Source organism: Colias philodice, chromosome 20 (assembly GCF_061535455.1).
Source record: "Colias philodice isolate Cphi_HAF_F1 chromosome 20, ilColPhil1 Martin Lab GWU primary, whole genome shotgun sequence".
In the NCBI taxonomy this organism is placed as follows: Eukaryota; Metazoa; Arthropoda; class Insecta; order Lepidoptera; family Pieridae; genus Colias; species Colias philodice.
The window spans coordinates 4944036-4956238 of record NC_143105.1 but is presented as its reverse complement, the minus strand read 5'-3'; positions in this window follow the sequence as shown (position 1 = coordinate 4956238).

The window sequence follows — 12203 nt, the reverse complement described above, 5'->3', positions numbered from 1 at the left end:
TTCGCCTTGTGATGGATTAAGCGCTAATGTAATAACGTATTGAATATTTATTGGATTATAATAATTTTGTTATATATAGGAATCACAGTAATATCCAAAATTCCACTAATTATAAACAATAATTGAGTATTTGAAATATAAAACCAACAAATGGTGGCAATAGGCAGAGGAAAATGCTACCAAAAGCTAACTGACTTTGGTTGACATTCTGACATTGTTCCAATGAAATCTACGAGAAAAAAGACTTTATAGTGCCACAAACTTATCTGACCCGGTGACAGTGTCACTGATGTCGCTTTCTTTTATATAAACAAAATATTCCGTATGAAAAGTCTGTGAAAATGTGACATTTCAAAATGGCGGCACGTAGTTCCAGTTTTTGCCACCGGGTCAGATAAGTTTGTGGCACTGTACTATAAGTATTTTAATAACGTTATTTTTATTCATATAAAAAATAAAGTTAGGCAATTTCATTAGAAAACTTCGCAAACTCTCCGCACCGCTTTTAGCTAGTTATTTTAATGTATCAACTTATAAAATAATGTACGCAGTGTGTTAAAATATTAAAATTCCACTAAAAAGAAGATTAATATTTTAAACGCTAGCTAAGTCCAAACGTCAAGCCTGATCACAAAGACAATATAGAAACTTGTGGAGACTTGTATGTTATAGAAGATATTTTACATGAAATTCCTCAACCGACGTAAGCGTCAGGTCACATCAATATCCATTACGCTCCACCGTATCTGACAAGATAATAGTCACATGTGGATTACCATCGAACCTTGAGTAGGTGAGATACGTCTTAATCATCCCAAGGCAATTAAAATATATGGACCAAAGGCGACATACTTATTGAATAGAATTTACAAACGTAATTTGAGATAGAGTTTGAGAACTTTCTGGAAAATACATAGATTAACTTTGCACTCCATAGTAGAAGCTGTAACTTTTAGAAGCTTATAAGCTCTAATCTTCTAATGCATAATATTATTATTTATGAATATGGAAAAAACAAGAAAGGAGATTTAGGCATTTCAATTTTTTATTAATTCTTATTATAGCTATAATCTTATCATATATCTCTGAACATCAAATAAATTCTGAATATGAAAAAAAAATTCTTTGTACGTGAGATATTCGCGTGGCACAGGCTTATCTTACATTAGACGTCTAATTTCCATTTCACTCTCCAGAAAAACAAAGATTTACCCTAATTTCTTGGGCACATCTATAGTAGATGCTGTCCTAAAAGATGTTCATGAGATTACAAATTAGTATGAAACACAATACGGGTCTTGCGGGTTTATCCGCAAACCATTAATTGTCAAGCTTACCCAAGGACTGGTTGTAGATTAATTTAGCTCACGATAACGCTCCGACACCGCTCAGAATGCCGACTCAGCGATCTAGATAATTTATACAGCCTATAGTTTATATAAATAATGTTAAAAGTTCAATAGAATGTGCTTGAGTGAGATATAATATACTAGCTGCTCGCACCGACTCTGACCGGTCGCTTTTCAATCGCTATTCTATTCTTGGATAAAAAATAAAAAGCCAAAAAAATCGTTTATATCCGATCAGCCGTTCTTGAATAAGTGATGTAACAAATACAACTTTATTTATTTAATACAGATTATTGTTCTAAATTATACTATGCATGTTTGGAAATCAAACGCTCTGTTTAAAAAATTAATTGCCGCACGTTTAAGAAACGTTGAATATAACCAACTACTAATTACTACCTACAATATACTTCGTTACCTAAATCTTTGGAATATACTCAATAAGCTCTACAACATGTCAAACTAATAATACATTGTTGATACTAACGAAATTATATTAATATAATAACTCTATCTATTTGATTGTTACATTTTCATTGAAGCTTTGAAATAACGAAATGGCTACCTTTAATCCGTGGGCGGATAGCCCTAATGAATTTGTCAATGTATTTTGAACGATGGAGATAATATTTAGAAATACGAAAAAGACTATTTGGTCCAAAATAAATATTGGATATTTGTGATATGTTATTTCAGTTTTATAATATCTTGAATTATTAAATAAATAAAACTTGATATGAAGATATTAACGCTAACTATCGCTTTTCTTTTACAGCCCGTTTTTAAACCATAGTGTAGCCAATAACCTAGATGCAGGTTTCATAATTGCAGATTAAAAGTTCGCCTAAAATGCAGGCTGCTAGCCAAACTACAAATTGGTTACCAACCCGCACTGCATAATCAAAATGATGCATGAAATATATATTGCCTACTTATCTACCTTTATAACTTTAAAATACTATTATATTATATGGAATTATTTTAGTAAATATAAATAGCAATATTTATTTATAGCAGTACAATAGAAAATTGTGCGTAGGATACCATTAGGTATATTTTATTTGTTATGCGGTCCGTAATAACGACATGGTTTTGTATTTAGAATTTTTATTACATTCCAATGGAATATTATATATGTGTGGGTGTGAATAAGTGTAGGAGTAGCTGTGTGTGGGAGTGCACAAATAGAAGCCAAATATTTCTTTGATATTTTTATATAAAAAAAAATATTCTTATTTGTTTTCGCTCTCATTAAAAATTTTACTTTCGGACAATACTCTCCAAGCTGTAGGTACTTGAAGGGCTTCTGTTCGACATTTAATAAGAAAAATATGCCTATATTCTTCCCATTATTTATTCAAAAGAATATAGGTAACGCAATTTATTTTATGAAGATAGACGATTCAAAGAAAATAATGATTTCCGAGGTCGTGTTTAGTATAAACGATATATTTCTGGAAATATAAGTAGCAATTATTATAAGACTTCAATGTGAGGACAGAATGTGTAATTTAGCGTTGTTAATTATTTATTTCTTAAAATTACATAACTATAAAATTATTTTAACCCCGCCACATAATTAAACCTTCTTATACAATTAGGATATATTGTAATATTTTATTAAGACAAAGAAAGTTTTTCCGCTCTCATTAGACCATATTTGCTTTTATTAAATATTTTTTATACATTTTTTAGCAATTTCTTATCCTTTAATTGAAATAATTCTTAATCCTCTAGCACTATGGATATTAGAAATTTAGCATCTAATCAATCAGTCTGATAAGATTTAAAAATTCTACGTTTAAATATAAATATAAACTACTATCCTCTAACAGCGTTTATTGAATGTAGATAAATGGTGCAGATACGAACAGAATCGCACATTACGTTATCTTACATACAATAGATACACTAGAAACCCGTCCGTCTATACTACCTACAAGAATCCTATCCCATCTCCCTTCATATAAAGTGCTACATAATATGAACCTTAAAATCATACAAAATCATTTTGACGAATTGATACACGAATTGTAACATCCATTTCCATGCTCTTATGAGTACAAAGGAACGTTCTAGAAATACGAGCAGATAATCATTCGTCCCTTACGATGTTCCCTTAAATGTATTAAGAACACAATATACGCAAAAGTATGAGCACATTTCCTCAAGAATCCACATCTGCACATAATCACCGCTGTTTTTACGGATAATACAAATAAAACACAATACGGATTACGGAATACGAACGCGGAATAACCCCAAAAACTTAATGTCATCATTTAATTAACACAGGTTTAAATGAAATTTCCACCATGTTTTACTTAACCGAGAGAGTGTGTAGATTCCGTCACAATTTAATCCTGTTTATGATTTAATATTGTTATCCAAAGCACGTGCGTTAGTATATAAAAGTGTTTAACAAAACAAGGGCATTGTAATAGCATTTCTGGACCGCAAAATGAGAGGGACATTTTAATTTAAACGTTTGTACGAGATTTTGCGATGGTAGATAACTGAAACAGCCATAAATATTTAACACTACAATATAATATAATACATAGACATACAACAGATCACAACAGATAAAATTATGAAATTACCAGTTTTATTTATTCAAGAATATCTAAAGATATTCTGATAATTTCTATAAATATCAAACTATGTTTATCAGCAAATGTTTCGAGTTCCAAATAAAGTTTTAAATAACTAAATATACCGTTATAAGAGTTAAAAATATTATGAAATTCCTACACGGGAGTGTCAAAGTGTTGCCGAGAAACCTGGGGCTGTGTCATGTTTGACAATGAAAATGGTATTATTTCAGCGAAATAACGATGAGTAAATGTTTTCATGAGATAAGCCGCTTCATTTTCTGTTCTGTCTTTGTCTCTACAATGTGTTTTAATGTTGTTAAACCTTTGGCTTTTTTGATGTTTTAATTATAGAAATCTAATGAAGTGATGTGGTAGATTTTCCATTTGCAATGGAAATTTTTCATAAAGAGTGAAATCTATACTATACTTAATATTATAAAGCTAAACAATTTGTTTGTTTGTTTGAAAGCGCTAATCTCGGGAACTACTGGTCCGAATTGAAAAATTATTTCGGTGATAGATAGCCCATTCATTGAGGAAGGCTATATATCATCTCACTAAGACCAACAGGAGCGGAGCACTGCTTTAATAATATCGACTAAATGATGCTGTTCGTACTAAAAATTACATTATCTTCAGAAGAGAAATATCTACAACAAATGTCCTTAATATCTATAGAACAATTTAATGATAATGACTCTATATTATAATTAAACGCCAAATTGAACATAGACAAATAGAATATTGTAAAACGTAAGCAATGAACAAGTTAAATCGTACCATTAAGCAGTCAACAGCGGGGGCAGAAATAAATCGGATTTTCCTTTCAGACGGGATAATAATAAAAATCGACGCACAATCATTCGTAAAGACAATCCTCTGTCACCATAAAACAATTTAATTGTACAGGATTACAAATATATAACCCGGAATATTTCAAATGCGATTTAGGATATTTAAAGAAGAACTTTATAATATGTTCACTGAATATTTGCTATTAGTTAATAAGACTTGTTGTAATTGAAAATATTTTAAGTGATTTTATTCCTTAGCTAAATTCATCAGCTTCTTGTTTGACATGTCTGTGCTCAAATTAATAACATGATTGTGAATCACAAAATTGTGAAACTATATTTATCTCTATGAAACTATTAGATACCTCCAAGAAATAAATTTAAATATAATTTTTTTGTTAACCGAGAATTCCGTCAATATAACAATATCTTTTGCCGTAAAAACAATTCTTTCATTATCAATTATGCATAGGTAGGTATAAAAATGTCTAGTGATGCTGTTTACGTTACGTTTTGTATCTACAAGGCTACAAATAAAAATACATTTCTAGATCTCAAACATTCCTTATCCTTCTGCATTGAAGAATGTTCTTTATAGTGTACTCCACACCCTAGAATAAATACTTACACAGATAGTTAATGCGATGGTTATAAAAACTGAATGAATTGGTCTGCTCTATACGCCTACCGTACCGCGATAAACCCTGATTTAATGCTTACGTGCCATTCAAGTTCCTTGATAAACTCCTTTGCAATTGCAAATCAGGCTACTTTATTTGCTAAGATTGTTTTGTACCCGTTGTTTTAGTATGTATTACTTATTGCGGTAGTTGTAATGAACATGACGTTTGCAAAAATATGCAAACGCCTATGCATTTTAATCAGTGCAACATGGGACATATTATAATGTAAATAACCAAGATTTCTTAATGTAGAGTTCACATATAAATTGTGAATAAGTACAGTAAAATTAGAAATGTTTGAGATTTTAACATTGTTTAAATAGATCACAGCCTTATATCTCATATTTTCTTAGTCAGTGAAAATAGCAATAAAAAAAATTTAAACGCTAATGACATTTAAAAGAACTTAATTGTTATATACCAATTTGAGAATATACCAACGCTTACCTACTTATAGTTATTAGCTTAAATCCAAAGATTTTATTACACACTAGTAATTGCAACATTGGCCGAGATAATAAGTAGCCATGTCATGGAATTCTTGGCCAAGACCTCATTTGTTGTTCCTACAGCAAGTTTATATGCAAAATGCAATGAGAGTGCTCATCCCATTATGTCTTAACCTTGAACTAGTTTAAGAATAGACCCATTTTAATCGTACATAAATTAAAATTATTGAAAAAAATATAGGATAAATTAACGATGTATGATGAGCAATTAGTATCGACTCTACCTGACCATAAAATAAGTAAAATTAATTAATTTATTAGATATATGAAACTATGAAACAATTGAGATTTACAGAAATACATGATGTGAACCTTGAAATTAAAAATTTGGATATAATCCCACACACTTAATAAAATAAATAAATATTTCAGGACAATTTTCACACACGGCACGATCTGATCCCATACTAAGCTTTCGCTTGTGTTATGGATACCAGATGGCTGATAAACATACATGTATATATATATATATATATATATATATATATATATATATATATATATATATATATATAATTTTAAATAAATACTTATATAGATATTATGTAACACCCAGACACAGAGCAAACATCTATGTTCATCACACAAATATTTGCCCCGAGTGGGAATCGAACCCACAACCTCTGGCTTGGAAGGCAGGGCCACTACCAACCAAGCCAACCGGTCAGTCAACACTTCAATCTTATTTAATATAAGTAGTTCCAATATCGAAGACGACTAGTGTTAACTTTTATTTATTTTATTGGCTGTTGTGAAACAATGACATGAAACCGAAAGCCTTTGGCAAATGCCCAATATTGTACAAGATGTATCTTGTTCGCTGTCACACAGAAAGCAGAAAATAAATTACTCTGGAAAAGGATTTAGGTGCATTATAAGGACAGTGTGTCTTATTTACAATTTAATAAGATGCTGTTACACGTTTTGTTTTATGTTTATTTACGGGACATATTCGCTTGTCTTTCCAAATTTTTATTTTAATATTCTTAAATTCACCCATCTACAAACTATTTCTAAATGTATTCTATCCCTCTCATTCAATGAAAAAACTGTTCTTTTATTTAACTCTTTACTCAAGTGCTGCTCTATTTTGCAATGCATGCTTTATTTTCTACATAATCCCACGATCAGAAGTCAGGTAATTGCTAGAAGAGTAGATTTTACTCTTCCTTTTCACAGAATGCATATACAGATGTGTCATCTGCTAAATATATATAAATTTTTCTATAATTTTTTTTACGACATCAAAATTAAATCTGTTTAGACATCGTTTTTTGTCGGCCGTTCTTTGTGGAAACTGATTTCCGCTTTAGGGTTGAAAAGGTATTTTATGGATGCCAATCTATATAGAGAGTATATACAATCAAATACTCATAGTAAATAATAATACAGGTTTTATTTTGTCGAAACTAAAAGAAAATTACAGTTTAATTTCATGTTAACAGCACTATTATTAATATCATAAAATTTTATAAGAAACAATCGCTCCCCAGTGAGTGAAAACAAGGAAAACAATTTCCAACGAAAACAGTTGACAAATAAAAGTTACAGAAGTGTCGAAGTTTAAATCGCATTGTGTTTGATTAAAAGAGGAACGAAAATACTCGTTTACATGGTTCGTAAAAGTGGTGTGAGGACATCCTAATGTTATTGCAAAAACGTGCATATTTTCAATTTTACAAACAACTAAGCTTTTGCGGTTAAAGATTATTAATTTTACTACTCGAGAAATGAATTTTCAAATTTTCCGCCTCCCAGAGCTGAGGTAGCATTTACGCTAACGTAATTTGAGAAACATTCACACCAAATTTGTCTCAAGTTACACATTACATATAATAGTCGAAGCAATATTACTGATATTTCCCTACTTGCACGATCTACGGGCTTATGACACCTATGTATCAAATTACTTCTGTGGGAAATTTTATGCTTCCTAATCTTTAATGTTATGAGTTATGAAAATCATTTATTGTTATCTAAAATTCACCATTAGGTACATCGTCAATTTGATTTCCAAATGGTTCAAAATTCTTTAAATTTTAAGGCCTTTTTAGTATAACACAAATAATAAAAAGCATTACTCGGCAACAGCTGTTTTACAGCGACTATAAAGTATTTATTAGCGGTAAAACTTACAAAGTTAGCAATAGTGCTAAAGCCTGCTAAATCGATAACCTTTCTCAGTGATTGAATTACTTGAAAAGTTAATACTCTTATTGTTTATGTGGAATTAAAATACGTTTACTGATTAAGTGTGAATACTGAACATAAAATATGGAAAGAAATGATATCAAAGTTTTATAAAATTATAATATTTTCGTCGACAAATTAGGTAATTTCTGTCTTTCTATTTTTCTTTTCTCTCACTTCTAATGCAAGTAATTTTTAACAGTATTTCTTAATAAATAATCTTTATGTGTAAAATTTTCGTAAAGGTGTTGTTTCAGATAATATAGAGCCGCTTTTAAACGTTCGCCATGGGTTCGTACCCTTATACGATCCTAAAAATAAACACACATGTTGTGTTTAGTAAAATCAATAAACCTCAAAATAAACGGGGTTATTGAACAATATTTCCAAGGATCATCTGAGTATTTCCAAAACATTGAACAACAGGACGATTACGTACTTGGAAAGGTCTGCGCACTCCGCCATAAAGTAATTCGCTTTATATGCCTATATACTCTGTAGCTATTTAACATTATGTTTATGGTTTATAAGATAACCTTAATCATAACATTACAATTCGTAAGTCTGCCTGTCTGTCGTATTTTTATGATGAATGAAACATGAATTTTTCATGAAATGAATTATAACTGATGGGAAATAAACATAGATAGAACCATGAAGATCGATATGAATTACTTGTTGTTCTGAAACTAAGAAAGTTTATCGTTTGTAACCTGAATAAGTCTAGCCTTTACTACGGTATTTACACTATGTTGATCTATTAATGTGACATTATAGGATGTACATAACACCACTATAAATCTACATATATGAGACCGAACTAATGCAGTAGCTTAATTATTGACTTAAAGATCAACGAGGCCGCAGGCAACAGCTAAAAGTTAATCTATAACAATAGTACATTTGGGATTCATTTTCATAATTTGACTTATTGAATCATTTTCCTTTCATTTAAATAAATGCAAATCAAGTAACTAATTTGCATTTAATTTTCATTTTCTACAAAACAGTTACAGTCCATTTAACAAATAATCAAAAATGTAAATATCAACGAGATTTAAATATACCAGCTGAAATCACTAGGACTGAATTCACTGTAGCGAGTGCAAATAGGAAATAAATCAATTATTTCTCGGTTCAACCAGAAGGAGACTCAGGAAAATAGCAATTATTGGATATGCCGCAATTTGTGCCGTCTTACGTTCCTACTTCCTCGCTTGAGGAAATAAATAACTCACAATGTAATAAGCTTGTATTAAACTTTTACTTTTTAGAAACAATTTTTGTGATGTTATGAACTGTTTGGTCTCATCAAAATGCTGTCTCTTGTACTTTAGAAATAATATTTTGCTATATTTACGTGACGTGAGTTCTTCGTATGTCTTGGTGAATCTACATATTGAAATGAATAAAATCATATCTAGTCGATATTTTTCAAGCGTTTCTTCAACGAAAATTTGAGATTTACGAGTGTAGAATATTCTACAACGGAATCTATAAATTTTGAGTATAAACGCGATATGGTATATTTTTCGAGCTTTTCTTAGTCGAGAATAAGTATCGAAATATGTTCGTTGATGTATTTACCTTACCACCTAACCGTTGAAATAGCGTACAGTGTTTTAAAGTAAAATACCTGTATGTACCTTTTGTGCTTTACATCATACTTATTATATTCATAGCCTTAGATAATATTCTATAACTAAGTGAGCTTATACTACAATTTAATGTTACTCTATCATCCTTTGAGAATTCAACCAATTTGTATTAAGCCAAACTTCCCCAAATTCTGCCTTCAAATCTTGAGCCCTGCAATAACGTGTAAGTTCAGCAAAATAGACGGAGCTATAAAACGATATAAGCACAAAAGCGGTTTATGTAAGAGCGTGGATGCGGGTGATGTCAGCTGACGCTTATTCAATCTCACGGCTGGCCACCGTCGCTGCTTCATTACTCCTAACCTTGTCTTCCGATGCAAGGTCTTTGAGCTCATTATATAAAGTTTATTGTTGTAATTCAGGAGAAAGACCATAGTCATTATTAGGTATCTCTAATAGGTAGTTCATTGTCAATTAGAGAGGCTTGTTATTTATTTATAATAATTCAAAATTACTTGTTTAATTCGACATTTGTTTATTTACATACTTACTTACAAAATTTTTATGCAAACTTTTAATTGCATCGTCATACTTTTTGAAACAATTACTGTTGCCGTATCGTTTCCTTTTACCAGAGGATTGTTTTGCATTTATAAGTATTCAAGTTCAAAACACTTTTCAAACTATTAAAGGATGGAAAATGTTCTGTTTTCGGAATTACTTCCTTAACTTTAAAAATATAACACTTTATTTGAAAAAAATTACAATTTAAACATATTCTTTTCTACTACAACAAATAATATTCACGATATCTATTCACATTGTATTCTGCATTCATTTCACGGAAACAGCCAAAACTTTCCGGATTTTCCCAATGACCAAGCTTTTAGCTGTAGGTCCGCATACAAAGCTTGGTTTATGTTTCATGAAGCGTTATTATTTATTGAGTTAATTTATTACAATAGTATAAGTGGTCTTATGAATATCTGAATAATAAAACGTCGCGCTGTACTCGACTAGCTCGAAAACTTATCAAAACTAGTGAAATAACGTTGTTGTTATGAATTATTGTTTTAGGAAACCAGCTTATTTTCCGCCTAATAAAACATTCGTGTGCAAAATGGGAGTAAAATGTAAATAAACACAACAAAGGAGGTAGGTTACACGTACGTAGGCACAGCTGCGAATCAAACGTTTGTCGTGACTATTCTCTTTGAAGTGTCTGCGTTTATTGACACGGTTTAAGGATTCAGGTCGTGGGAACGACGTTATATTATGTGTACATATGTTTGGTGGCTCTGGGGTGAAATAACCCAGCATTTTGTCTTGCAAATAACGTGAATTTAGAGTTCTTGCGAGTCTTAATTCAAATAGGCAAAGACTCAATGCTCTGGAAAAACAATATTTAATTTAATGTTTTCTCGTCTGAAGTTTTATATTTCGATGAAATGATTAATTTATGCCATAACCTTCTTATAAATCAGCAATTTACGAAGAATTGAACCAACCACTCTACACGATCTACTACGGCTACGAGGATGGCTACGAGTGTACTACGCAATATGCTACGCCTACATATTTACGCAAGAGATCATATTATTCTATTAGTATCGCTACCAACCTCAAATAGAATGAAGGATCTAAAAGGACCATTTTAATTGAACGTGGCCTGATTCTATTTTAGTAAACAACCATCGCTAGAAAATTATTTCAGTATATAAAAATAAAAATAAATTATAAAATAAAGTAGAGACGCATCCACTGAATCGCAATTAACATTTCGAATAAACGTTCATGTAATTATTCCTGAATGTATGCTTATTCAAAACATGTTTTTAATTTAAAACTAAAATAAAAACGTCAAATTATACCCAAAGGGAAAGCGAGGACCAAACAGCATTCAGCGACTATGACTGTAATGACGTCAGATACAAATTGAAGTCAGGCTTAACGAGAGGATCCAGCTGCACTCAAGTGTAAAACCAGTTGTGTAAATGTAGCTATACTTTGTGGAATTTGGATATTATCGATCTGTTGTTTTTGTATTTAAACATTATAAGAAAAAAAATAGTTAAATACATATTAAAATAGATATTAATTTAAATTATTTTTGTTATTTTAATTAATGAGTACTTTTTGTGTGATATATTGATAAAACATTTGACTTAATAATTAATGATGGTATGTAGTTACTGTATTCACTTTTTTATGTTATTGTAATGATTTAAATGTTGTGTGCAGTTTTAATTGGGTCGTAATCTTAATATTGTTTAATTTAGTAAGTTGATGTAAATGTTCTTGGATTATATCCTGTAACTGTGCCTTATATAAATAAATAAATAAATAAATATTAAACTCACATTTATTATTGGAGCACATGTATCTACGTAGACAACAAATGTACCATAAATTTGGAAAATGCCTTGATAGCACATAAATAGATAAGGTTTAAATAAGTGTCTTCCATTTCATACCTGGTATCC